Genomic DNA, 27,990 nt, shown 5'->3' on the forward strand with positions numbered 1-27,990 from the left:
TTGAAGTGCCAGTCATATGTGTAGCATCCCTCAGGCAGCCCTGACTGCCATGAACAATAAGCAAATAGTTAACTTGCAGAGCTCACAATCCTGCTAGACAGGAGCCTCCCTTGGCTTACAAATGTCCTAAATCTCACTAACAAAGATGATTGATAGGAGGATTGTGACATCCCACCGAAAAGTCTCCCAGCTATCCTAATGTTAATGGTTGGTCTAAAGACAATACTGATAAAGCCACAAGGGCAAGGCCTCCGGTAGGCCTAGGATATCCTGGCACCTTGTAGGCCCTCTTTTGCATATGAAAATTCCATTAAAACCTCCCTTCCCCTCACCTTCCCCCTACTGCAGGGTACATAACCTGCCATCCCTCACAACCCGGGGCAGCAGCTCTTCCTACCCACGGGTCCTGTCCCCATGCTTTAATAAACCACCATTTTGCACCAAAGATGTCTCAAGAATTCTTTCTTGGTCATCGGCTCCGGACCTCAGCCCACCGAACCTCACCTAGGTTCTAGAACTTCATCAATAGCTATACAGAGAAAGAAATTAATAAAAGATCCTTTGGCCCCAAATTCTCAATTAATAGATGGAGATGAGAGGCCTAGAAAGGTGCATGGCTTGTCCCAGATCATCCAGCACCCTTGAGACATTTGTTTAAGTAGTTCTGTCCACTTAGCAATCGTAGGGATAGTGAGTGACAGAAGATGCTGTCCATACACAGAACACTAGGTGCGAGAATGGACAGCAGAGGGGATAGAAATGGAAGAAAGAAAAATAGGAAAGGAGAGAGAAAGAGAAGGAGAGACAACAACAGAGAGAGAAAAGCAAAACAAAATTAGAAGAATTAAATTGTATTTTAGATCTGCAAGAATTAAAGTAACTTTTTTTCTTTGCATCCTGACTGTGAAGTCTATAATGATGAAGACAGACTAATGGATTTTATTAATCAGAATTTCAGATATGAAGGAAATGAAAAGAAAAGGAGTTTGAGGCCCAAATGTGGATAAACAGACTGACCAAGTTGGTACAGTAAGTTCAGGATACTGGGTTTATTGTGAATGATGGGGGTGCTGCCCCGGGTTCTGGCCTTCTGGAGGCATCCTGCCATACCTGCCTCCTGACCCACCTGTGGGATGGCAATAAGGAGCACAGATTGAAATGAAAGGGACCTGGGGGTGGATCCCCATCATGTGCCTCCCCAGCTATGTATTTCCTGGTAAATGCTGATCCTCCAATTTTCTATAATGTGCACGTCTCTCTGGATGAAGCATTTTCCCATCTACAGATGTGCTGGCATTTATGAAGGTGCAAGCTCAAATTCAATGAACAGGAAGGGTGGAGTACTGAGACTTTCTTTCTTTCTGTCTTTCTTTCTTTATTTATTTTTATAAGATTTGATTTATTTATTTGACAGAGAGAAAGATATCACAAGTAGGCAGAGAAGCATGCAAGGGTGGAGGAAGCAGGCTCCCTGCTGAGCAGAGAGCCCAATGCAGGCCTTTATTCCAGGACCCTGAGATCATGACCTGAGCCAAAGGCAGAGGCTTAACCCACTGAGCCACCCAGGTACCCCTGAGACTTTATTTTTAAAAAAAGCATCCCCAAGCACCCCTGACCGCCATAAGAAACAAATAGTTAACTCGCAGAGATCACAATCCTGCAAGACAGTCTCCCTTGGTTTACAAATGTCCTAGAGATCTACAAACAAAGAAGTTACCTTATCAATAGCACAAATTTCCAGAGGCAAATAACTCAGTTCCTCAGCCCTAAATAAAGTTAAATTTTTTCTAAACCCAAATCTCACTAACAAAGACGCTTGATAGCAGAACTGTGAATGGCTTGAGAAAAGACCACACTGATCAAGCCGCAAGGCCTCAGGTATCCAGGCACCTTGTAGGCCCTCTTTAGCATATGAAAGCTTCGTTGAAACCTCCCTTCCCCTCACCTTCCTTCAACTGCAAGGTACTTAACCTGCCATCTCTCACAAACCGGGGCAGCAGCTCTTTCTGCCCACAGGTCCTGTCCCTGTGCTTTAATAAACCACCATTTTGCACCAAAAAAAAAAAAAAAAAAAAAAAAAAAAAGCATTTATGGGGGCGCCTGGATGGCTCAGTGGGTTAAAGCCTCTGCCTTCGGCTCAGGTCATGATCGCAGAGTCCTGGAATCAAACCCCACATCGGGCTCTCTGCTTGGCAGGGAGCCTGCTTTCTCCTCTCTCCATGCTTGCCTCTCTCCTACTTGTGATCTCTGTCTGTCAAATAAATAAATAAAATCTTAAAAATAAATAAATAAATAAGTAAATACAAATTTAAAAAAGCATTTATGGATCTGTAGAGATTAGGTTTGAAATTCCTTCTTTTTTCTTGCAGTCATACCCAAACTGTAGATGTGAAATCCTTAATGAATGTTTTTTTTCCTTGACTGTGACTTTTCTACATTATTTCTTCTCATAAAACCCTTGTGATGTCTTGCCACCAAAGCCTATGCCAGCAGTCAATGACAAGTAAGCAAGCCACCTGACCTCAGCTTGTACTCCAGTACTCAGGGATGTGGCACCTTCTTACCTTAGAGTCCCTGGGGAGGGTGCTACAGGGAATGGAAGGCTCAGGCCTGGGTTTCAGTGTGGCTACCCTGGTGCACTGTGGCATCCAGTTTTTTATGGGCTGTGGGCTGGGCTGGGAGGCTGATTGGGGGAATTGCAGACAGAGATTTCCTGGTCTGAAAGCCAGACCAGTTACAGACTCTGCTTTTCCTACTACCAATGTAGACAAGGCTGGTTTCTGGAAATCTGATTTCACAAAGCTAACTTCCTTTTGAAATCTGGTTCACAGAATAAAGGGTAGAGGGGAAATTGCCTCATTAGATAAACTCACACTTTAAAGGTATCTTACCTGCTAGATGCTAAACCAGTGATAAAAATGGTAGTAACCTGGCACTTCCTACCTGGATGACTCAGGGAAAGACATTCCTTCTCTAATCTCCAACAATTCTCCAATGACTCATCTATAACACAAGCATAATTAATATTTTACCTGCCTAAAGCAGGGACATGCATTGAATGACCTTCTGGAATTCCTTCTTCCTATAAGGTCAACTAGTCAATGAGGTCATATGCTGGAGAGTGGGGTCCCCTGACTAGCAGCAACAGCATCGCTTGGGAATAGTTAGAAATGCACCTTCTTGGGCCCCACTGCAGTTTATAACAGGCCCTCTCCAGGATTCTGATATATGCCCGAGTTTGAGAAGCTGTAGTGTACAGCAGTGTGCAATGAACAATATCTCTTCCTTATGGGATGGCTTGGCCATTTACATTCTCAGAGTCCCAGGTTCCTAATCCACAAAAATCAAGTAATTCTACATCTTCTAATTCATTGTCATAAGATTTCAAGATATAAAAGCACCTAAGACCCAATAGGTGCTCAATAAATGTTACCTGAAGTCAAAGGACCAGAAAGGTTGAAGAGGAAAGTGGAAAAAAAAAAGAGAGAGAGAGAGAGAACCTAGTCTTAATTTTTTCCTTATATAACATCTTTAGCATTATATAATTTGCAATTTGCATGCAAAACACCCCACCCGGGGCATCATAGAAGCCTTGAAAAATCCAATATTATGCAGACAGCCAGAGATTCTGGCTGCTAAACCAGGCTTAAAAACTAATTTTCCCTCTTTAAGGAAGTGACATTTGCACATTCAACACAGCAGCAATAAATTTAGGCTTTCTTACCACCCCCTGCTGTACATGAGGTTGATATTTTTACCAATAGCAGAGCTATTTCCTTTTGAATATTTAGAGCTGTTTTTAAATCCCCCCCCCTTGTGTCCACACTGTGTTTAGCAGCAAAGTAAACAGCTCATTAGAGAAACAACAGCAACCAAAACAACAACCTGAAACCATTTTTAAGGGTAGAAATGTGATTAGAGCATTTAATTAGACTCCAGAAAGCACACTTTCCATTAATAATTGGGAATATATCCCATGTCAATTAAAAAAGGATTAACAGTGAAGGCTTGAAAATTTGGACTTAGATGTAGCCTGAATTTTGAGGCCGTTTTTATTAGCAGGCTATGCCAGTGGAAAATGTGCACAAAAGCAATGCTGTTTTTCCTTAGAGATTTCTCAGATATTTGGAAGATCCCTTCATCCTTGTAGATGGAGCACTGCTGGTTCTGCAGAGTGTAAATTTAGAACTGGAAGGCGCACTATTAGGTGAAATGGGAGAGCGGTCAGATGACCTCTGTTCTGTCCCCTCCTTGGGGGCCAGTTGGCTAATTTTTCCTTCTATCCTTCTGAGATCCCAGGGGCTTTCCCTTTAAATCCCTGTTACCAACATGAATTAAAAATTCTTTTCTTTCTCACGGGATAAAAGAAAAATTCTTTTTCTTTCTCACAGGGACAGATTTTTTTTAATTGGCTATTGATTTGATATTAACGTATGTGTTTGAAGTAAGAAAGATACTGTAGTCAAAATCCCAAAAGAAGTTAAGTTCTAGAGACAGTGATGTGGGTGAGCTCACTGGGTGAGTACTATCCAGGTCCACTGGAGCATACTGGAGGTCATGAGAAGGGAGGAAGTCTTCTCTTTTCCAGGCCAAGGGCAAAGGGTCTAACATGACGTAGAAGACAAAGCTGTACATCCAGAAGTCAGGTAGGTATTAGAATGAAGAATAAAAGAGAGAGTTGAGAAAATGACTCAAAAACATCCCTCTATTCAATAAATATTGATTAAGTGCCTCCTGTGTAGCCAGACACTATTCCCCATGGAGCTTAAAATAAACTCATTTTCATTGGCCTCTGGCCTAATGATGCTATAGACAACCTAAAATAAGAGTAAAGAAATAAATTCTTGTTATTTACAAAAGGCTTTCTCTGTTGTAGTTCATTTGACCTTCGGAGAGGGAAGCACCTTTTGATATACCTTTAGAAAAGGTGAAACTAAGATCCCTCAAGTAACAAATGTGTAGACCCAGGAGGTTATCCCAGGTCTCTGGATTCTAATTCCCAGGTTTTGTTTTTTTTTTTCCATTTTACTCTACACGGCCCCAGGATGATTTGATTCCTCCTTGAGTATACGCAGAGTCAGATGGGGAGTTTCTCCTTTGCCGCTCCCTGTAGGAAGCGCACAGAAATCCTGTATGTGAACCTCACTCACTGGCCACATGTGGTAAGAGTGGCCAAGTGGAGGTCAAAGCTCACTACTTCATTCAAAATATTTGTGTAGTGCCTCCCAAGGGGCAGACACCATGATGGGTACTTTTACTACAGAGAAAAAAATGAGATAAGGAGTAGATGCATCACACAGCACAGGATCCCTGAGATCAAAGCATGGCACCTATGGAATAATACAATCCATGTTCATGGATGCATGTGTATAAAGATCACTACCTAGAAGGTGATGGTATTTTTATTTTTTAATTTAATTTAATTTAATTATTTTATTTAATTATTGTATTTTATTTTATATTTTTGCCCCATTCTTCCCTAAACAGGAGAGTAGATGAAGTGGGAGGAAGACTGAGAAATAGGATGGGGCTTTAAAATGTGGTGAGAAGCAGAATCACGTGTGGACCAGTGTGGATGCTGAGTACCACCAGAGGCAAATGACTGCGGGTACTTTTTGGCTCTTGAGTCCCTGCAGTCCGGAGAAGCAGAAGACGAATGAAGACTTCCTAGACTCCTAGAAGGATACACACAAATTGGCAAATACCTACAGTACGTGGACTCCTGCCCAGGCTGCAGGCTTTGGATTTTAAGTAAGTGTTTTCCTAGGAGCTCAGCCTGGGAGTAGGGTTGCTTCTGGGCCAGGGAGAGATTTGTTTGGTGTCGGCACTGTTGGGCCTATTAAACTGAAGTTGCAAACTCATGAAGTTGAAGTGTGAACACATCCACTCTTGGCTGTGCTGTGGTTTAGGGAGGATGGCTGGCGGCCCCTGCTATTCTTGGATGCAGGGACTATCTCCCACACGAAATCTCCTGAGGAACATCATGTTCTAGCACATTGTAAATGAAGGCAAGAGAGCATTTAACAGCACCCGGGACTCAAATAACTTGGTCTTTTGTGCACAAGCAGAGCTTTGGCAGAGGAGAGCAGGAAAGAGACAGGAGACCCTGGCCCCCACCCAAGATACCTGAAAGGGGAAAAGTCTCCGTAATGGTGATAATTTGGAAAGGTTATAAAAATGCCTCTTTCTTCCCTTTTTTTTCCTGAGCCAGAGATTTCCCTGGAAATCTCTCTGTGGGTGTGCCTGGTCAGCAACTCCTGAGCTCTGCTCTTCTCTTGTTTGTCTTTATCTCTGTCTCTCTGTCTCTGGTTCTTTCTGTGTTTCCATATTTGCTTCTATCTCTTTCTGAGTCTGTGTTTTGGTCTCTGCTTTATTTTATTTTATTTTATTTCTTTCCCTTCCTTTCCTGACTCTGTGTGTGTCTTTGTCTCTGTTTATGGCTCTCAGATTCTCTAGGATTATCTCTCTCTCCTATCTCACTCTGCCACTCTCTCTAACTCAGTTTTCTTCTATGCTTCTCTCTCTTTCTCTGACTCTCTGTGACTGTCTCTCTGCCTCTGTTTCTCTGGTCATCTTCTTCATTCTCTCTCTTTCTGCCTCTTAGTCTTGCTTCTCTGCTTCATCCTCTCTCTTTCTCTCACTCTTTCATTCAACCTGTCTGTCAGTTGTTCTTTCATAGTTTTTCCAGGATATCTAGAAAAGTTCAAGTGGCCATCACCCACGTCCAGAGAAATTGAAAAGCAATATTGCCACACTGAACAATTATGGTTCAGGACCATGAATATATGCCATGGGGTCTCTCTCTTTGCCTGAGACCCCAATCCCTCAAACATCTTGTTCACATCATATGTATACATCTGTGCTAGGGTCCTAGAATAGCAGAGGTGAAAGAAACTTCAGAGCTCTCTCTCACATGGAGAAACTGAGGACCAGGGAAAAATAAGCGACATTCTAGAGTACATAGAAAATTCATTGCAGACTCAAGATGGAAATAAACATTTTTAAATTACAGTTCAAAGTTCAGAGAAATATTTGACTCATAGAGTCAAAAGCATTTAGTGAAACTATCTGCAATATATTTTATTAGATTCCAGGATAATGGATGAAATATAACACACAAAGTGTTCTCTTGAAAGCCTACAACCTACACGAGGACTATACATGTTAGAGTGTTAGGGGACATATAAGTAATATCTCATTTTTCCCTTCCTGAGTTTAGAACCAAGTGATAAATAAGGTATAAAAGAGATGGAATTCAAATGGTCAGTTTTACTAAGTACTGGGGAATGATTGGAAAATGTGGCTTTAGAACTGTGACCAGAGGAACTTGCTAATATTCTCTGCCTCAAGTCTGGAAAGAAAGTGTAGGTCTGCCAAGGCAGACACAGCCACGTGGGATCAATATTTCACACCAGATCTGGGCAGATAGGAAATGGGAGGAAGAATCCAAGACTTGCAGATTCTTTATATGGATTAACTACACCAAGAAATAAAGGTAGACCAGTGACTACTAAGCCCTTGCAATCTCTTCGACCTGCTGAGAAGATAAACCAGGGAAGCTCCTACAGGGAAAATAGGAAAAAATGAAAGCTCCTTACTTCTAAAATTTCCCTGAATTTTTAGTTCTCTTAACCTATTGAACTCAACTACTAAGCCTATAATCAACCAAGGCTCACATTGTCTCACTTGGAGGAGATCAATGGCAAAAAAGAGAAATCTGTCTACCATTTTTCTAGGCCAGCTTCCTAATACCTTAATTTTCAATGGGGGCAATACCACCCCTCAAGGTGATTCTTGAGGTGAGGAGGGTGAAAACATCTTAGGTATTATAATAGCTTGTAATCATTCAAACTGAACTCTATGTAACAAGGTAAACAGATTAACAGAATATCTTTGATATTAAAATTCCATGGAGGGAGGGTCAAGTGGGAGAAAACAATGTCTCTAAAGTTCCTAGGGGAGAATATATTGTCTCCATTGAGAATGTTTGTGTTAGGAAGCTGGCCTAGAATATAGTAATAATGAAAAACAGGTTGAGAAACACTGCCCTGATACTAATCTTGACTGTGATATGTGTCCACCTGGGACCACAATGTGCCATTAGTTCTTGCCCCAGAAATCTCTGAAGTCAGCAACAAAGAGAAAAGAAGGCACTCATTCCCATAAAACTGTGCCAGTCCTAATAGCTTAGGAGAAGAGAAGGGGGCTACATAAGATGGGCAGAGGTGCACTGACATGCTGGAAACAGTAGCTAAACCTTTGGGGAAGGAGGAGGGACCCTGTAGAGGGAAATGTTATACTAGCAACATGTCCTCTGAGAGCAGAAGGGAGTTGTGGCAGTAAGAAACAAGACTCAAGGTCTTGACTTATCAAAACCTGGAGCAAGACCAGGGCTGAGATTAGGGCAAGGTGAGTGAGGCACTCAGGGGAGAAAAGGTAAAAACCTGGTACTTGATGCCCTGAGAGGGGGAACCTCCTTAAATGTGGCACCTGAGGTGCCTCACTTGCTTCACTCTAATCTCAGCCCTGAGAAAGACAGGAGCCTGAGAGGTCCTGGCAGAGTTCTTGGTCTTTGTCAGCCTCTTGGGGCTCAGGATCTGGAAGCTTTGCCAGATGCTTTGGTTCATGAGTACGTTGGGCTGATTGTCCAGCTGGACAAATGTGCAGACAAGAAGCAAATGTTCTCTGGGGCAAGTGTTCTCATGTAGGCAATTCACATCAAGGAGAGAGGGTGTTTTCATTTACCCTAGCTGTTAATTTCTTCACTGGGAAAATTCTGTCCTTAGGTAAGAACATGGACCCCTTACCCTGTTATCACAGCAGGTGTATGGTGAGGGAACTGAGGACTGGGGTGAGCTAACACAGTTCCCTTTAGTGTAGCTGGGACTGGAACCCACATCTGCAATTGAAATCACCACCCCACCTGTACAACAAACGGGTTCCCAATAAAGCAATGGCCAATGCCTCAAGGTGGTAGTGAGTGTAGAGTGATAGAAAGGGATTCTCTCCAGATAGAACTGCTTATTTTTGTGTCAATGCTCTTCTGGTGTGAGTGGCTATGAATACACAGAAGGAGGGTTTGTGTGTGTGTGTGTGTGTGTGTGTGTGTGTGTGTGTACGTACTTGAGCATGCCTACATGTGCTCTGCATACGTGTGAGTGGGCGAAGATGATTTGAGTTAATTATATGCCTCATTCACTCAGAAAAAGGAAAATAGAAATTAACTTCTATTATTTCACTAATTCTACCCCTTCATCTGAATCTTCACAATGATGTCTTTGAATATAGACCCTTTATCTACTGTGGCCATAATTACAGGGGATCCTCCCCTCACAATCCTGTTTGGAATAGTGTTCACACAATGCTCCTTTGCCAATTACCATGTTTCAGAAAACAGCAACAATTCTCAGTACTGCTGCCACCCAATTTCCTTCCACAAATGTGGGTTCACTCCCTAAAAGTTGAATGAAAGAGCACAACGCTTCCCTGGATGTGAGCTTCGAGCTGGCCTGGTTTCCTCCTCATTCATTTTATTAATAGGTTTCTCTTTTCAGATACTTTAAAAGTGACATGAGAGAAAATTATTTTGAGGAACACAGAACATAGACCTCCTAAAGGAGCTTTGAAACTGCAGAGTTTGGATGTCATAACTGGCGACCTAGTCATTTGAGCATGGACTGTGCCGAGTCTGTATGAGGTGATGAGATGCGCCATCACAGGAGGGGAAGTCTGGACTGCTCGGCTCACCCTCATTCTCCTCCAACTCACTTTGTACCTCCCTGTGGCCACATCCCTCCTAAATGCCTTCCTTCTGCTAGCAACACCCTCCTCCTTTCAGGAGAGGTCTTTCGAACCTACTTGTCCTTTCTTTACATCTTTAGCATTCTTTCCCTCCTGGGTTATTTAGTTGACCTGGTGCAGGTTTCGTAACCTCCCTGTGTCTCAGTTTTAAGAGCTGTCAAGCTGTGAAAATTATGGTGCCTATTTGGGTTGTATAAGGATTGAAGGAGTTAATACATGCCAAACCTCTAGAATAGTACCCAGCACACAGTAAGTGCTTTATAATTATAGGTGCTTATTGTTTTTGTTGACATTTCTCATTGGGCAGGGAAATGGAAAGAACAGAAAAGGGAAATGACAGACAACTCCTAAGAGAGCCAGAGTTAGCAGATGCTGTGAACTGAATTGAGTGTCCCAAATCTCATACGTTGAAGCCCTCACCCCCAGTGGGATGTTTGGAGATGAAGCCTTGGAGAGGTACTTATGTGTAGATGAAGCCATAAGGGTAGAGTACTCATGATGGAATTAGTGTCCTAGAATAAGAGACTAAGGAGCTCACTTTCTCTCTTTCTTAGTCTTGTAAGGATAATGCAAGAACGCAGCCATCTACAAGGGAAGAAAAGGGCTCTCACTAGGAACCAGCCATGATGGTACCTTGATCCTGGGACATGGCAGCCTTCACAGCTGTGAGACATAAATGTCTGTGGTTTAATCTACCCAATCTGTGGTATTTTGGTACAGCAGCCTGAACTAAGAGCAGGGTAGAGACTAGGTCTCTTGGCATCTCAGACTCTTCCCAGGGGCTCCTTATTGTTGAGGATTTGGTTTGTTTGAGGATGTGGGTTGTTTCTGCTCTCCACTCAATGCAAATCCGAATTAGGCAAGGAGGGTGAGAGCACAAGAAAACAGATTCAGATCTCCTATGTGCAATCTTCCTCCCTGCACAGCTCAAAAGCTGCACCCATAGGGTGGGGTGGGAAGCAGAGCCTTTCAAAGTTCATGACCATGCCTTTGTACTCCTGCCCCTTGGGGACATGCACCTTAAGCATAAAATCTAATGTCCTTGGAGCTTCTGGGTTTCCTTGTCCCAGAAGCAGTTTGGGTGAGTGAAGTGACCCAGACACTCTTGAGTAGTCTAGAAGGAGAAGGGAGTCTATTCGGATCCCATTCAGAGGCCTGGGGACACACCATCACTTTCCTGAGGACCAGAAGGAAGTGAGGTCAGCATGGGGTGTTTGTAGGGCTATGAGGAAAGTTGTGCCTAATTGCTTTTGGAAACTGACCCACATGCCTGTGCAACACTCTTGGTTAGATCCCTGGATTCTGACCTCTTCAATAAGATGATTAAGAATTCCCCTACCTGTGTATGCAGAGTTCTGGATGAACCCACTAGACTGCAACAACTAGAGCAAACCACTTTCAGTTTCCATGTGAGACACACTCTTTCTTGGTCCCCATGGCTGCAACAATTTGCTTACCCCTTCTTTAGCTAGCCTTTCTTTATCTTTCAACTTGGGAGCTACTTCCTCAGCAATTCTCCCCAATTCCTGTAAGACTGGGTTCTGTAACTCCAGGCGCCCTGCCATCTCTTTCTTCAGCACCCACCACACATGTCACAGAGAATTGTCCTTGCCTGTTTACTTCCTGAATTATCAGGAAGTAATGCAAATGATCAGCTCCACAGTGCTGGATCTCGTCTGGTAAATTGTGGACCACTAGTACAGGAATGGTTCCTGGTGCATCCTATGAGTCCAGCAGCTCACTGATAATTTCTGGGGAGATCTGAGGAATGAAAAGGACCCAGTCTGGAGAAAACCCAAGGAGAAAGTGTATTCAAAGTAACGCGAGTACAAAGATGTGGAGATGGATGAATGGGGATATCTGAGAAGGAAGAATGAGGAGAATGGGCCTGGAATCCCAAGGAGGCTTCAAAGGGAGGTGCCCAGAGGGAGTCATGAAGACTAGATCAGGTAGGGCCCTATGGGCCACAATAAGGGGCCTGGGTTATTTAAGTGCAATGAGAAGGCTTTAGACATTTTTGATTGTTTGTTTGTTTGTTAGTTAGTAAGGAGTGACACAATCTGATTTCTATTTTCAAAAGATCACTCTAGCTGCTGGGCAGAATCAATCGGAGGAGGACCTGCACAGATGCTGGGAGGCTGTAGTCATTCTCAGTTTCTATTTAGAGGTTGGGATTGGTGTGCTTCTATTAATTGAAAAAATGACCAAAAAAATTTTTAATATAAAATGGTTTATTTTCAGCAATCTGCATATGAGGCTTTTTTTTTTTTAAATTGGAGAATCCTTTGATTATTCTCTTGCAAACTAGAAATGGTGGCCTTTTATTCCAAATTTCTTCTTCAAGTAGTGTACAATTTTCTTTTGTTACAAGACCAGTGTTAAAGAAACAACAAAAGAGAAAAGAAAAGAAAAAGAAAAACAGAAGAAAGAAAGAAAACGATTCACCCGTCCATCTCAGAAAACCAAATTTCTGCTGTCTTTTCTTCCTTCCTTCCTCCATCCCTGCCCCCCCCCTTCTTTCTTCCTTCCTTCCTTCCTTCCTTCCTTCCTTCCTTCCTTCCTTTCAAGTTCTCTTGTAGTCCCTGACTGTGAGTGTAACGAGTCCGGTTAAAGTCGTCACTGATGACGAATGTATAGAGGACTGGGCTCTGTTCCTCTCACACAATAGATCTGCAGGTTATTCCCACATTCTCTGTGAGCCCGTGGTTCCATGTCTGACGAACAATCAGCAGTAAATGCTGAAGACTTGGCTTTTCTTCCACTGCTCCTCCTCCATCTATTTCTGCTATTGTGTTAGAATTCAGGCTTTATAGTGATTATTTTTAAAAGTTGCCAGGCATTTCATCAAGTGAACAGTCCATTTAAAAATTTTTACACTCTGTTGGATATTTAGTCTACTTTTTTTCCAATCTTATATAACTCATTGCTTAATTAAAATTCACTGTGTTTATAATCTTTTTCTTTTGTATTATTGCCTTTGAACACTGGTTTCCAAATAATAAGCTCCTTTTCTTATTTATTTTTTGAAGAAAAACCTGATCCCCCTTTCTCCTTCCACACCTGCTAAAAATATAACATAGACTTACAAGATATATAATAGTCAGAAATAAAGCTTACTTGCTCCCCTTCCTCCAAGATGCAACCCCAGAGGTCCTCAGAAAAGCTAGAAAATCCCTTCTTTAGGATTAATAGCTGGGGTAGAATTTTGGGGGAAAGGCTACTCATATTTCTTAAAGTTGCTATATGATTGTCAACCTGTGTATGTTTTTAAAAGGTTGAAACAATTTGCTTTGCAAATTTATAATATAATTTATACTCCAGGGGAGTATAAACAGATCAGTGTCTTAACTACACTGCCAGCAGTGGGTATTGTCACGATAATAAATTTTGTATAACATGGAGGATTTTAAGAGAAGGAAAGGAAAAGTGAATTGAGGGAAATTGAAGGGGGAGAGAAACCATGAAAGACTATAGACTCTGAGAAACAAACTGATGGTTATTGAGGCGAGAAGGGTGGAGGGACGGGTGAGCCTGGTGGTGGGTATTAAGGAGGGCACATATGGCATGGAGACTGGCTGTGGTGCATAAACAAGGAATCTCAGAACACTGAAAAAAAATTTTTTTTAAAATATGTTTTTGATCTAGATGGTATAGATGGCACCTTATTCATATTGAAATTTACCTATCTTCGAATATGAAGAAAACTGGGACTTTTTTTTTTAAGATTTTATTTATTTATTTAAGATTTATTTATTTATTTTGACACAGAGAGAGAGAGAGAGAAAGAGAGATCACAAGTCAGCAGAGAGGCAGGCAGAGAGAGAGGGAGAAGCAGGCTCCCTGCTGAGCAGAGGGCCTGATGCGGGGCTTGATCCCAGGACCCTGAGAACATGACCTGAGCCCAAAGCAGAGGCTTAACACACTGAGCCACCCAGATACCCCCAAACTGGGGCTTTCTATGAGAACGAAGAAAGCGATGATATATTGGGCATTTACTAAGTTCTAGGCAGATGGTTACAGGTCTAGTGTTCATTTTCATTTAATCCACACCTTACCTCTCTTACAAAGACATTGTTGGTGCATCTATTTTATGGTTGGGGAAGCTGAGGCCCAGAGAAATGGAATAGCCTTTTAAGGGTCAGAGAGTGCTTAAAGGGGCAGCCATGTGGGGAAGTGTGCCATGTTGGACCTCCCTGCTCACTGCCTGTCCTCTAGCAGGAAATGCATATGCATTACTTATTTATTTATTGTAAACTTGATGTTTTTCTCACTAATTTGAATTTGCTCGTTATGCTGTAGGCATGTATTTATTTTCTTGGCATATTTAATGCAAATATTTTTCCCTAGGACTTTTAAAAGATCCATTTAGCAGGAAATATTTAAGCTGAGGGAGTCATATGTTGAGCCAAAGAGGAGGTCTAATTTTATTAGGGCACTAGGTGTGTGATTGCGAGAAGCAGAAGGAGACATTTTTGCAATGTTTACTTATAAAACTTCCTTGGGCTTTCAAAAAGTGAATGAAACTGAGAAAAACCTCATAATAACTCTGAGAGCTGAGAGATCCCCTGTTGGTGGCTTTAGGCTCTAATAAAACTCCCCACAACTCAAACATTCCTCGTGTCCTTTCACTCTTACCTTCAAGGTGGGTATAATAAACACTGTTTTTACAGATGAGCAAAATGAAGCAAAGATATAAAATAACCTTCCTAACTTCAGAGAGATTTTAAGTAGCGGAAAGGGAGTAAACAGATGTCTGAAGGAGCCTGAAACATGCTCATTCTGCAAGCTCCTATCAAAAGGTGTCCAAGAAGTGCTTGTTGAGAGCCAATATCAGGCTTGAGAAAGATCCCAGTGGAGTGACCAAAAGCAAGGTGCAGGATCCCTTCCATATGAAGCAGCTGACTGGGAAGCTAGATTTGTCTGCTGCGGCGGGAGGTGGTGGGAGGGAGGGCAGTTTGGGGAGAGTCAACCTTTTCTCCCTTCTCCCCTCACTTCATCTTCCGCCTACCCCTCCCTTCTTCCTTCCTTCCCTCTCCCTACCTCCTTTTTGTCCTTCTCCCACTCTTTCTGTCTCTTCCTCCTTTCCTCTTCCCTCCTCCCTCCTCTCCACTTCTCCGCCACACTCTCTCTCTTCCTCCCTCCCTCACTCTGTTTCATCCCTTCCTTTCATCTATCCATTCCCTCCTTCATTAAAATATATATTGAACATATTACCCGAGGCACTGAGGCAACTGAGATAACCAAACTCGATCCTTGGCACTGACGAACATTCGTTCAAGTGGGAAAGGAAGGTCAATAAATGACTGAAAATCCTGTGATACCATTTGATAGTTAGCATCCACAGAATTCCATGAGAATGTAGGGCTTGTCAGCCCGTGTGGGATCCTCATGTATCTGCTAAGTGACCCTAAGCTCAGAGGTTTGGGGGGTGCGTGTCAGAATCTGAGCAGGAAGGGAGTGGCCAAGGACACTTCTTGATGGGGAGGTTAAGTTTGAGAAGTTTGAGCTGAGCTTTTTTTTTTTTTTTTTTGGAAGGGTACATACAAGTTAATTAAATGAAGGGAGTGGAGCGGTTGTCCCATGCCAACAAATTCTCCTCTGCAAATATTCGGAGGTACGAAATAGAAGTAAATATATGAGGAATTGGAAGCAGTTTCAAAAGGATGGTGTGAAAGGGAGAGGGAGGCAATGGGGCCAGGAAGATTGCAAGGTTCACACCAAGGCTAGGCTGAGGTTGCTGGTAGTGGGAGGAATTTTCATCTGGAAGTCTTGTTATTTTATTTTATTTTTAGCTCACTTCCTGCATCATGACTAAGACTTTCTCCCATGGATGCACGTTCTCCTTCTGGCCAGTGCCCCCTGCTGTGTGAAAAGTCATCTGACCTGGCCTTACACCAACTGGAATCAGTAACTTATTTCCATGTCCCATGTCCGGCGAGATTAGGGGGTCTGAAGACTGGTTTGGAGAAAGAAAGTCTCCTGAACACAAAGTTTCCCTGGTTGGAATGCAGAGAGTTGTTTTAGGGCTCTGAAGGAGTCTACCAGGAGAGGCCAAGTCCCTGGGGTCACACCTCGCTGGCGTTCAGTAGCCTTCATCAACTTTTCACTTGCAAAGTCTAGGGATGGGCTCCTCTGAGAGGGCTGCCTCAGCATCCTCCATGCCAGGTATGGTCCTGCTGTTTGGTGGCCTTGCTGTGAGGTTTTGCCAGGAGGCTGGTCTGATGCATATTCTGTGAGGAATCTACAGTCACTGTAATAGCTGTAAGTCAGGGGCCATTTCCCATGGGCCAGCATCAGTGCCAAGTTACAAACATCCCTAAGCACAACTAATTATCCTAATATCCTTATAAGGTAGGGATTATTATTTTCATTTTGCTGATGGCGGGTTAAATTTTAGAAAGATGAAGTGGATCACCCTACAATACACAGTCCACACTCAAGGTGGGATTATATGTTTGTGCCCCTCACTGGCATTCTCTCTGTACGGCCGGTACTAGAATGGATCATCGATGCTACAGTCCTTGGCGTGGTCTCTTCTCTCTGCTCAGACTGCCCCTGTTCTTGGGCTTTTTGCTGAAATCCTAGGTGCATGCTAGACCTGCTTTAGCTGTTACACTCTTCCACGAGAACTTTCTTGATCCCCGTTCCTCATCTCCAAATCACGATTATCCCACCTCTCTGTTGTATTCGTACTTTATATGAACTCCTATTATTATCCTCATTCCACCAGGATTTCTGGCTTTACCCACTGGGGAGTGAGACTTTTGAAGGCATCTCTTCTTTTCATCTCCAGTACTGCTCCTGGATCTCAGGAGGTATTATATAAACAACTGAGTAGGAGTCATTTCTATTGTTTCAACTAGGACTGCTCTCAGGGCTGCAAACATTAGACTTTTCACTTTTTACAGTATTTTAAGTGCACAGTTCAGCAGCATCAAGTACATTCACACTGTTGGGCAGTGATCATCTCCATCTGTCTCCAGAACTCTCTTCATCTTGCGGTCTGGAAACTCAATATGCATTAAACAACTACCCATTCCTTCCTCCCCCCAGCCCTTGGGGACCACCCCTGTACTTTCTGTGTGTGTGATTAGGACTATGTTAAGCACCTCATGAAAGTGGCATCATGCAGTATTTGTCTATCTGTGACTGCCTCTCTCACTTAACAAATTGTCCTCAAGGTTCTTCCATGTTGTAACAGGTAGTGTGTTTGGGAATTTCCCTCCTATATTTCCCCATTCAGTATGATGCTCACTGTGGGTTTTTTTTAATGTGTGGATTTTAATATGTTGGGGTAGTTCCCTTCTATTTCTAGTTTGTTGTGCATGTTTTTACCATATTTAATTTTGTCAAATGCTCTTACTGCATTGGGATGATCATGTTTTTTTTTTTGGTTTTTGTTTTTTGTTTTCCCTTTGTTCTATTAATCTTGTGTATTGCACTGATTGATTTTTGTATGTTGACACATCTTGCATTTTAGGAATATATCAACATTTTAAATATTGATATGTTATGAATCTTTTTAATATTCTGCTGAAGTCAGTTTGTTAATATTTTGTGAAGGATTTTTTTTTTTCATCAATGTTCAGAAGGGATATTGGTCTTTTCTTATACTATCTTCATCTGGCTTTGGTATCAGGGTAATGATCACCTCATAAAAAGGAGTTAGGAAGTATTTCCTCATCTTCAATTTTTTGGGAGAGAGTAAGAGAAGAATTTGTGTTTAGTGTTATTCTTTAAACTGTTCAGTAAAATTCATCAATGAAACCATTAGGCTAGGTACTTTCCTTTGTTAGGAGATTTTTGATGACTGATTGACTCTCCTTACTAGCTTTTTTGTTTGTTTGTTTGTTTGTTTTGCCTTTTTAAAAAATTTTTATTTTTAAAATTTCTTTTCAGTGTACCAGAATTTATTGTTTATGCACCACACCCAGTGCTCCATACAATATGTGCCCTCCATAATACCCAGCACCAGGCTCACCCAACTTTCCACCCCTGACCCTTCAAAACCCTCAGATAGTTTTTCAGAGTCCTTACTAGTTTTTAGGTCAATTTAGATTTCCCATTTCTTCTGGTTTAGTCTGTGTAAGTTTGTGTTTCTAGAGATTTGCCCATTTCATCCGGATTATTCAGTTTGTTGGCTTAAATTGTCTATAGCACTTTCTCATAATTCATTTTTTGTTTTTGTAGAATCAGTAATTATACCTCACTTTCATTTCTGACTTTAGTAATTTTTTTAGTCCATCAAGCTAAAGGTTTGTCAATTTTGTTGATCTTTTTTCATATAGCCATCTTTTGATTGTGTTGATTTTCTCTGTGATTTTTCTATTCTCTTTTTCATTTACCTTTAATCTTTATTATTTTTTTCATCCCTCTATATTTGGGTTTAGTTTGTACTTTTTAAATTTTTTTACCTTTTTTTTTTTAACCTAAGTTGTAAACTTAGGTTGTTAATTCAAGATCTTTCTTGTTTTTTTAATGCGTTTGTAACTAAATTTCCCCTTTTAAAAAAAAGATTTTATTTATTTATTTGAGAGAGGGAGGGGGAGAGAGAGAAAGAGAGAGATCAGGAGCAAGGGGGAAGGGTGGAGGGAGAAGCAGATTCCTGGCTGAGCAGGAAGCCTAACGCAGGACTCATCCCAGGACACTGGAATCATGACCTGAGCAGATGCTTAACTGACTGAACTACCCAAGAGCTTACTGAATTTCCCTTTTAGCACTGCTTTCATGTGTTGAAAGCAAGTTTTGGCATGCTGAGCTTTGTTTTCATTCATCTCTATTTTCTTATTTCCCTTATTATTTCTTCTATTGGTTATTCATAAGTGTGTTGTATAATTTCCCAAAATTTGTCAATTTTCTAGTTCCCCTTCTGCTACTGATTTCTAAGTTTATCTTAATGTGGTAGGAGAAAATGCTTTTATCTATAATTTTTTTTTTAATATATTGAGATTTTAAAAATCTCAAAATGTGACCTAACACAGAGTATATCCTGGAATTTTTTCCATATGCACTTGAGAAGAATATGTGTTCTGCTGTTGTTGGGGAGAGTGTTCTGTATATGGTACTATGTCTACTTGGTTGGTTACGTTGTCCAAGTCCTCTGTTCCCTTACAAATCTTCCGTCTGGGTGTTATATCCATTATTGAGAATGGGGTATTGAACTCTGAACTATTGTAGTACTATTTCTCCTATCAATGCTGTCAATTTTGGATTCATTTGTTTTGATGGCCTGTTATTAGATTTGTAAATGTCTATAATTGATTTATCCACTTGCTATATTAAATAGACCTTTTTTCACATAAAATGCCCTTTTAAAGCTCTCATAATCTTTTTTTTTATTATGTTCAATTAACCAACATATAATATACATCATTAGCTTTTGAGGTACTATCCAATGATTCATTAATTCTCATCACATCACATGCCCTCCTTAATACCCATCACCCTGTTACCCCATCTCCCTATCCCCTCCCTTCTGCAAATCTCAGTTTGTTTCCCAGAGTCCAGAGTCTCTCATGGTTTGTCTCCTTCTCTGATTTCTTCCTCTTTGGTTTTACCTCCCCTGCACTATTCTTTATATATGAGTGAAACCATATGATAATTGTCTTTCTCTGCTTGACTTATTTCACTTATAATACATTCCGATTCCATCTCATAATCTTTTTTAACTTAAAGTCTTTTTCAACTGACATTAGTGCAGCCACCCCTGATTTATGTGGTTACTATCCTCTCATTTTCAACCTATTTGTGTCTTTGGGTCTAAAATGATTCTCTTGTAGATGGCTGGATGATGTCTTTATCCATTTGTCAAATCTCTGCCTTTTAATTGAAGAATTTAATCCATTTATATTTGAAGTTATTATTGAAAAGGAGGAACTTTCTTCTGTCATTTTGGTTTTTGTTTTCTATATACTGTATAGTTACTTTCTTTTCTAAGTTTCTGCATTTCTGTTTTCTTTTGTGTTTTGTTGATATTTTGTAGTGAAATGTTTAAATTTATTTCTCATTTCCTTCTGTGTATATTCTTAACCTATTTTCTTTGTGGTTACCCTGAGGTTACATTTAATACCTTAAAGATAGGTGTTAAGATTAACATGTTAACCTTATTTTTTTCTTTATATTCTTTGGATGATCATTTCTATTGTCCTATCTTCAAGTCTACTGATTCTTCCTTTTAATCATGCTAGTAAATTATTATTTCAGTTATTATATCTTTCATCTCTAAGATTTCTATTAGGTTTCTTTTTTTAAAATTAATTAATTAATTAATTAATTAATTTTATTTCTTTTCAGTGTAACAGTATTCATAGTTTTTGCACCACACCCAGTGCTCCATGCAATCCGTGCCCTCTCTAATACCCACCACCTGGTTCCCCCAACCTCCTACCCCCCAACTCCTTCAAAACCCTCAGGTTGTTTTTCAGAGTGCATAGTCTCATATGGTTCACCCCCCCTTCCAATTTCCCTCAACTCCCTTCCCCTCTCCTTCTCCCCTTATCTTCCATGCTTTTTGTTATGTTCCACAAATAAGTGAAACCATATGATAATTGACTCTCTCTGCTTGACTTATTTCACTCAGCATAATCTCTTCCAGTCCCCTCATGTTGCTACAAAAGTTGAGTACTCATCCTTTCTGATGGAGGCATAATACTCCATAGTGTATATGGAACACATCTTCCTTACCCATTCGTCCATTGAAGGGCATCTTGGTTCTTTCCACAGTTTGGCGACCGTGGCCATTGCTGCTATAAACATTGGGGTACAGATGGCCCTTCTTTTCATGACATCTGTATCTTTGGGGTAAATACCCGGTAGTGCAATTGCAGGGTCATAGGGAAGCTCTATTTTTAATTTCTTGAGGAATCTCCACACTGTTCTCCAAAGTGGCTGCACCAACCTGCATTCCCACCAACAGCGTAAGAGGGTTCGCCTTTCTCCACATCCTCTCCAACACATGTTGTTTCCTGTCTTGCTAATTTTGGCCATTCAAGTGGTGTAAGGTGGTATCTCAATATGGTTTTAATTTGAATCTCCCTGATGACTAGTGATGATGAACATTTTTTCATGTGTCTGAAGCCATTTGTATGTCTTCATTGGAGAAGTGTCTGTTCATATCTTCTGCCCATTTTTTTGATATGATTATCTGTTTTGTGTGTGTTGAGTTTGAGGATTTCTTTATAGATCCTGGATATCAACCTTTTGTCTGTAGTGTCATTTGCAAATATCTTCTCCCCTTCTGTGGGTTGCCTCTTTGTTTTGTTGACTGTTTCCTTTGCTGTGCAGAAGCTTTTAATCTTGATGAAGTCCCAAAAGTTCATTTTTGCTTTTGTTTCCTTTGCCTTTGGAGACATATCTTGAAAGAAGTTGCTGTGGCTGATATCGAAGAGGTTACTGCCTATGTTCTCCTCTAGGATTCTGATGGATTCCTGTCTCACGTTGAGGTCTTTTATCCATTTCGAGTTTATCTTTGTGTACGGTGTAAGAGAATGGTTGAGTTTCATTCTTCTACATATAGCTGTCCAGTTTTCCCAGCACCATTTGTTGAAGAGACTGTCTTTTCCACTGTATAATTTTCCTGTTTTGTCGAAGATTATTTGACCATAGAGTTGGGGGTCCATATCGGGGCTCTCTACTCTGTTCCACTGGTTTATGTGTCTGTTTTTATGCCAGTACCATGCTGTCCTGGTGATCACAGCTTTGTAGTAAAGCTTGAAATTAGGAAATTGATAAGGAAATGTTGAAAAACAAAAATAAAACTGGCGGCATCACGTTACCTGATTTCAAGGATGAGTACTCAACTTTTGTAGCAACATGAGGGGACTGGAAGAGATTATGCTGAGTGAAATAAGTCAAGTAGAGAGAGTCAATTATCATATGGTTTCACTTATTTGTGGAGCATAACAAAAAGCATGGAGGACAAGGGGAGAAGGAGAGGGGAAGGGAGTCGAGGGAAATTGGAAGGAGGGTTGAACCATGTGAGACTATGCACTCTGAAAAACAATCTGAGGGTTTTGAAGGGGTTGGGGGGGGTAGGAGGTTGGGGGAACCAGGTGGTGGGTATTAGAGAGGGCACGGATTGCATGGAGCACTGGGTGTGGTGTAAAAACTATGAATACTGTTACACTGAAAAGAAATTTAAAAAAAAAGAGATGAACAAAATTAAAAAAAAAACTTCTTTATATATTTTGGATACTAATCTTTTATTGCACATGTCATTTGCAAATATCTTCTATCATTCAACAGGTTGCCTTTTAATTTTATTGGCTGTTTCCTACTCTTTGCATAAATTTTTATTTTGGTGTAATCCTGATAGTTAATTTTTGCCTCCATTTTCATTGTCTCAGGAGACATATCTAGAGAAATATTATGTTCAATGTCAGAGACATACTTCCTATGTTGTCTTCTAGGATTTTTAATGGTTTCAGGTTTCACATTTAAGTCCTTAATCCATTTGGAGTTTATTTTTGCTTATTATGTAGAAAAGTGGTCTTTCTTTCTTTCTTCTTCTTTTTTTTTTTTTTTTTTTGTATGTGGCTGACTAGTTTTTCTAACACCATTTGTTGAAGACATGAAGAGGCATTTCTCCGAAGAAGACATCCAGATGGCTAACAGACACATGGAAAGATGCTTAGCGTTACTCATCAGGGAGGTAGAAATCAAAACTACAATGAGATAGCACCTCACACCTGTCAGAACTGTTAAAATGGATAACACAAGAAACAAGTGTTGGTGAGGATCTGGAGAAAGTGGTAGCAAGATTGTGCACTGTGGGCAGGAATACAAATTGGTGCAGTCACTGTGGAAAATAATATGGAAGTGCTTCAAAAAGTGAAAAACAGAACTTCCCTGTGATCCAGTAATCATACTTCTGGGTATTTACCCCCCAAATACAGAAAACACTAATTCAATGCGTACATGCACCACTATATTTACTGCACCATTATTTACGATAACCAAACTGCAAAAAGCCGCCCAAGTGTCCATCAATATTTGAATTAATACAGAAGATGTGACACATATATACGAATAAATATATAAAATATATAATGTATACATATATATAAATTTAAATAGACACATGCTTATATACACACATATAAAATGAAAAATTATTTAGCCATTGCAAAGAATGAAATCTTGTCATTTGCAACTACATGGATGGGGCTAGAGAGTATAATGCTAAGTGAAATAAGTCATTCAGAGAAAGACACCATAATGTTAGGAATTATTTAGGTAGTCAGGCCAGGGTTCCCAACAAGACAATATGGAATCAAGACAATTAAAATAAAACAGCACCAACATCCTGTTTTGGAGCTTAGACAGGACCACACTAACATTCTGTTTTGAAGCCTTTGCAGAATTGACTTCTGCAAAGTGTCCTAAAATAAAACAACTAACCACAAAACATTTTTCACCATCATGAGCAGTGGCCAGTTAAGACATAAGCCCCCAGATGTCATCCAAAAAAGACCATCAGCATTTAGACATTAACCTAACAGATAGACAGAAATGTGACCAAAGCCCAGATTGCAATGACTCAGAACACCCTTGTTGCTTAAGATAGTTCTGCAAAGATCTCATAAAAATCCCTAAACTTAGAGACTCCAAGGACAACTCTCTCGAATCCCCTTCCTTTTTGGGAGCTTTGTATTATGGCTTAATGAACTGCTTTGCTGCCCACCTCTTTTCTTCTGGTCTACCTCTTCATTCTTTGAAGTGGCATCACTACACACATGTTGTTGGAGAGTGTGAGAAAGTCTGCAACAATATGATTTCACTCACTTTTGGAATTTAAGAAATGAAACAAATGAGCAAAGGAAAAACAGAGAGAGACAAAAGAAGAAACAGACTCTTAACTCAAGAGAGCAAACTGGTGTTTACCAGAGGGAGGTAGGTGGGGTTGGATGAAATAGGTGATGGGGATTAAGGAGTGTACTTGTGATGAGCACCAAAGGGATGTATAGAATTGTTAAATGACTATATCCATACACCCTAAACTAACATAATAACACCATATGTTAGTTATACCGGAATTAAAATAAATACATAAATTTAAAAAGACAGGTATTTTAAAATATGGTTTAGTAGATCTTCCATTAGGTCTTTTTCAGGGATGGTTTCTGTTCATTTTCTCCCCTTTGAATAAGCTATATGCTTGTTTGTCTGTTTCCTTTTTTGTTTTTTGGTATGCTTTATGATTTCTTCTTTTTTCTTTTATTTCTGAAACCTGTATATTTATTTCTAATGATATAATTCTAGAAATATATCTCTGCTTCCCCAAAATGGTTTGCTATTTAGTTAGTTTGTTTGAATGTTGTAGGCTATCTCTATCCTAAGAATTGGCCTAAGGTGTAAATGTAAGGATTTCTACATCTTCTCAGACCTTTTCTGAGCCTACATCTTCTGGGCATGCGTGATGACTTGCTAATTCCCCCTTTATCATCATTGCTTTGAATGTTACAGTCCTTGATGTGTGTCTCTCAAAAGGAGAAAAAGAGATCAACAAAGGGGATGAAATAAAAGTTGTAGCCCTTTATATCCCTTGGCTGTCACTTTAGTCAGTGGCTTAGGGGCTTGCAACCATGGGAAGAGGAGCAATAACAATGGCTATTGCCTCATTAACTGCACTTTCATGATCAGCATAGGCAATCAGAAATCAGAGCACAGATCACTGATATTTGGAAGACAGAATCTTTATTGCCTACCTTGGCTCCTGTAAGCCATGATAAGCTACTCCAGGAACATAGGCACAACTGCCAGTCACAGGGCTGAAGGGTGGGAAGTGGGTAGCTGCTGCTGTGCTAGAAGTTGAAATTGACCAATATGAACTGCAATTTATCATCAATGGCTTCTGCTGGAAGTAGTAAACTTTCAGTAGACTCCAGAGTTCTAAAATAGTTACATCAGACAGATTCTGCTGGTGCCATTGTAGTGAGAGACATTACTAGTGCTTCTTGCTTGGTCATCTTCCAAGAATCCTCTCTCCAGCCCTTTATTTATTTATTTTTGTAAGTACGTGAAATTTAACAAACATTTCTAGTTAGTATCAGCAGAGCAATCTGACCACAATGAGAAAAGGAGGGTTTTGTTTTTCTCCTCTCCTTCTGGGAAGCTGCAAGACAGCTTTGAAGGAGATCCTTCTTCCTATTCTTTCCTCAGTTCTTTGTGTCCCTTCTCTTTTATTCTCCCTAATCCAAGCTATGGTTATTCATTCCAAGATGGAATCAAGCTTAGTGAAGCTGGGGAAAAAAGATGAAGACAGTTTTAAACTCATTACATACATACTGATATTTCACCATTTGGTTTTATTCATTTTTCATTGAGAAGCCACTTAACCATGAAAGCTAAAGGTGAGTACTGATCTTGGACAGCTTTTGCCAGTGGTCTTTGTTTTCATGGGCAAGTTATACTAATTCTCTGTGCTTCAGTTTTATCATGCATAAAATTGAGCTAATAATGGTATGGAAGTTATATGATTGTCACAAAGAAAAATTAAGTTGAAGTATGCAAAACACACCTGTCACAAATAACCAATACACTGGAATTATTCCTCTGGATAGTTTCTAAGTAAAGTGGTAGTTCATAATGTTAGCTGGTCATTATATTCATGCATAGAACTTTATAGATAGACAAACATTTGGTCCTACTACTGATATTTTAATGAATATATCTTGAAGTTCTATTTTTCCCCTTAATTTTGATTCAAAATTGATATTGGTTAATTTGGAAAGATTAGAGAATATACAATACTATAATTAAGAGTGAAAGCTGTTTTTAATTTAATTTTTTAACTGGAATAACATGTAATTAAAAAAACAATTGTAAATTTAGATAATTTTTGATGGCTAGAGAATATTTCATGCCAAACTCATATTGATTTTGGCTGAAATTCTCAGAATTTCTAAGGAGAGAGATATCCATTAGAAAATAGATACAGCGATGCTTACAGATCTTCCTGGAAATTGGTGTTGGGAAGAGGAGCATGTGGTCCTTCAACACGCCCCTGGTAGAGATGGTTAATAATTTATTAATCATTATCATAATAATGGTCAATATATGTTGTTCAATACTTTTCTTTTTTTAAATTCTTTTATTATGTTATGTTAGTACATCATTGATTTTTGATGTAGTGTTCCACGATTCATTGTTTGCATATAACACTCAGTGCTCCATGCAATACATGCCCTTTTTAATACTTATCACTGGGATAACCGATTCTCCAACCCCCTCCCCTCTAAACCTCCCAGTTTGTTTCCTGGAATCCATAGTCTCTCATGGTTCATCATCCCCTCTGATTCCTCCCCTTCATTTTTCCCTTTCTTCTCCTAATGTCCTCCATGCTATCTCTCCATGCTATTCCTTATGTTCCACAAACACGTGAAACCATATGATAATTGTCTTTCTCTGCTTGACTTTTTTCACTTAGCATAATGTCCTCCAGTTCCATCTATGTTGATGTATACATTGGGTAATCATCCTTTCTGATATCTGGATAGTATTCTATGGTATATATGGGCTATGTCTTCTTTATCCATTCATCTGTTGAAGGGCATTTCAGCTCCTTCCATAGTTTGGCTATTGTAGACATTGCTGCTATGAACATTGGAGTGCATGTGGCCCTTCTTTTTACTACATCTGTATCTTTGAGGTAAATACTTTTCATTAGAGCTTGGATAAATGTTTTTACATATAGGAGTTCCATTTATCATCACAACAAACCTACAAGTTATAACTATTATGGCTACCAAACATATAAGGAAACTGGTATAATTTTTCTACTTTGACACAGTCAGTATGTGTCAAAACTGAGATTCAAACTAAGTTCTGTCAGAATCAAGGGCCTGAAAAATGCCTTAACTTGGTACTTTACTGTTTTTGAGTATTTAATTTTAACTTTTTTCACATATACATTTTTAAATTTAATGTAGTTAACATAGTGGAGTATTAGTTTCAGAGGTAGAGTTCAGTGACTCATCAGTTGCATATAACACCCAGTATTCATTACATTGAGTGCCTTCCTTAATGCCTGTCACCCTGGTATTCCATCCCCCTACCCACCTCCCCTCCAGCAACCCTGTTTGTTCCCCAGTATTAAAGAGTCTTTTGTCTCCCTCTCTGATTTCATCTGATTTTATTCTTCCTCTCCCCTATTTTCATCTGTCTTGTTTTTTAACTTCCATGTATGAGTAAAATCATATGATAATTGTCTTTCTCTGATTGACTTATTTCATTTAGCACAATACCCTCTAGTTCCATCCACATCATTGCAAATGGCAAGACTTAATTTTTTGATGACCCTTTCCAAAATTTGGCTATTGTGGACATTGGTGCTATAAACATAGAGGTACTGGTGTCCCTTTGGATCACTTCAAGGTGAGTGAATCAATATATGAGAAGACTCTCCATGCCTGGAAGGTAGTATGTGCTCTCCTAACATCTGGTTCCAATCAAAGATGAAGGCCCCTGATTGATCTGTATTTCTCTAGCTATATTCATACTTTCCATTATTATCGAAGGGTTAGAATGCTTCAATGATACCTTATTGCCAACCAAATAAATTACAAATTTATTTGCATATCAGTATATAAGTCCGCAGATTTTGGATCCATGTTTCCCACTAACCACCCCCCCCCAACTCTTCTTTTAAAAATATTGTATCAAATCTGAACAATTAGTCCTTGAATTATGCTTTATTGAGATTTTAAAATATTTTTTTTCTCCTTAAATTAGAAAGTTAAGAAGTAAAACAAAACAAAACAAAAATAAAATGACACCCTAGGCTACATATAGGGTGTCCAGATAATTGGTGAAGCATTATTTTGGGTGTTTTTATGACAGTATTTTTGGGTGAGATGATAATTTAAGTCAGTGGAGTTGAATGAAGAAGTCTGCCTTTTGTAATGTGTGTGGGCTTCATCCAAGTAGTTGGAGGTCTGAATAGAACAAAACACTGACTTCCCAGAGCAAGAAAGAATTCTCCACCAGGTAGCCTTCTGACCTTATCTGGACTACTGGCTTTTCTGTCTCCTGAGTCGCCAGCCCCTCTGCCCATACTGCATATTTTGGACTTGCTAGTCTGCATAATACCTGAGCAGTTCCTTATTATAAGTCATACACACACGCACCCCATTGGTTGTATTTCTTTGAAGAATCCTAACATAAACTCTTAATAAATGTTTTTTATATATA

General features: G+C 39.9%; 1 long non-coding RNA gene across 5 annotated transcripts in view; it reads left to right on the plus strand.

The window, feature by feature from the left end:
• Nucleotides 1–27,990, plus strand: part of LOC132004561 (uncharacterized) — a 112,364-nt gene that overhangs the window by 25,192 nt on the left and 59,182 nt on the right. For all 5 annotated transcript variants that reach the window (XR_009400542.1, XR_009400546.1, XR_009400543.1 and 2 more), the window contains exon 2: nt 5,488–5,751. This is a non-coding gene — a long non-coding RNA (uncharacterized LOC132004561). The remainder of the gene's footprint in view (nt 1–5,487; nt 5,752–27,990) is intronic.

The sequence above is a fragment of the Mustela nigripes genome, chromosome 1 (genome assembly GCF_022355385.1).
Source record: "Mustela nigripes isolate SB6536 chromosome 1, MUSNIG.SB6536, whole genome shotgun sequence".
NCBI lineage: Eukaryota > Metazoa > Chordata > Mammalia > Carnivora > Mustelidae > Mustela > Mustela nigripes.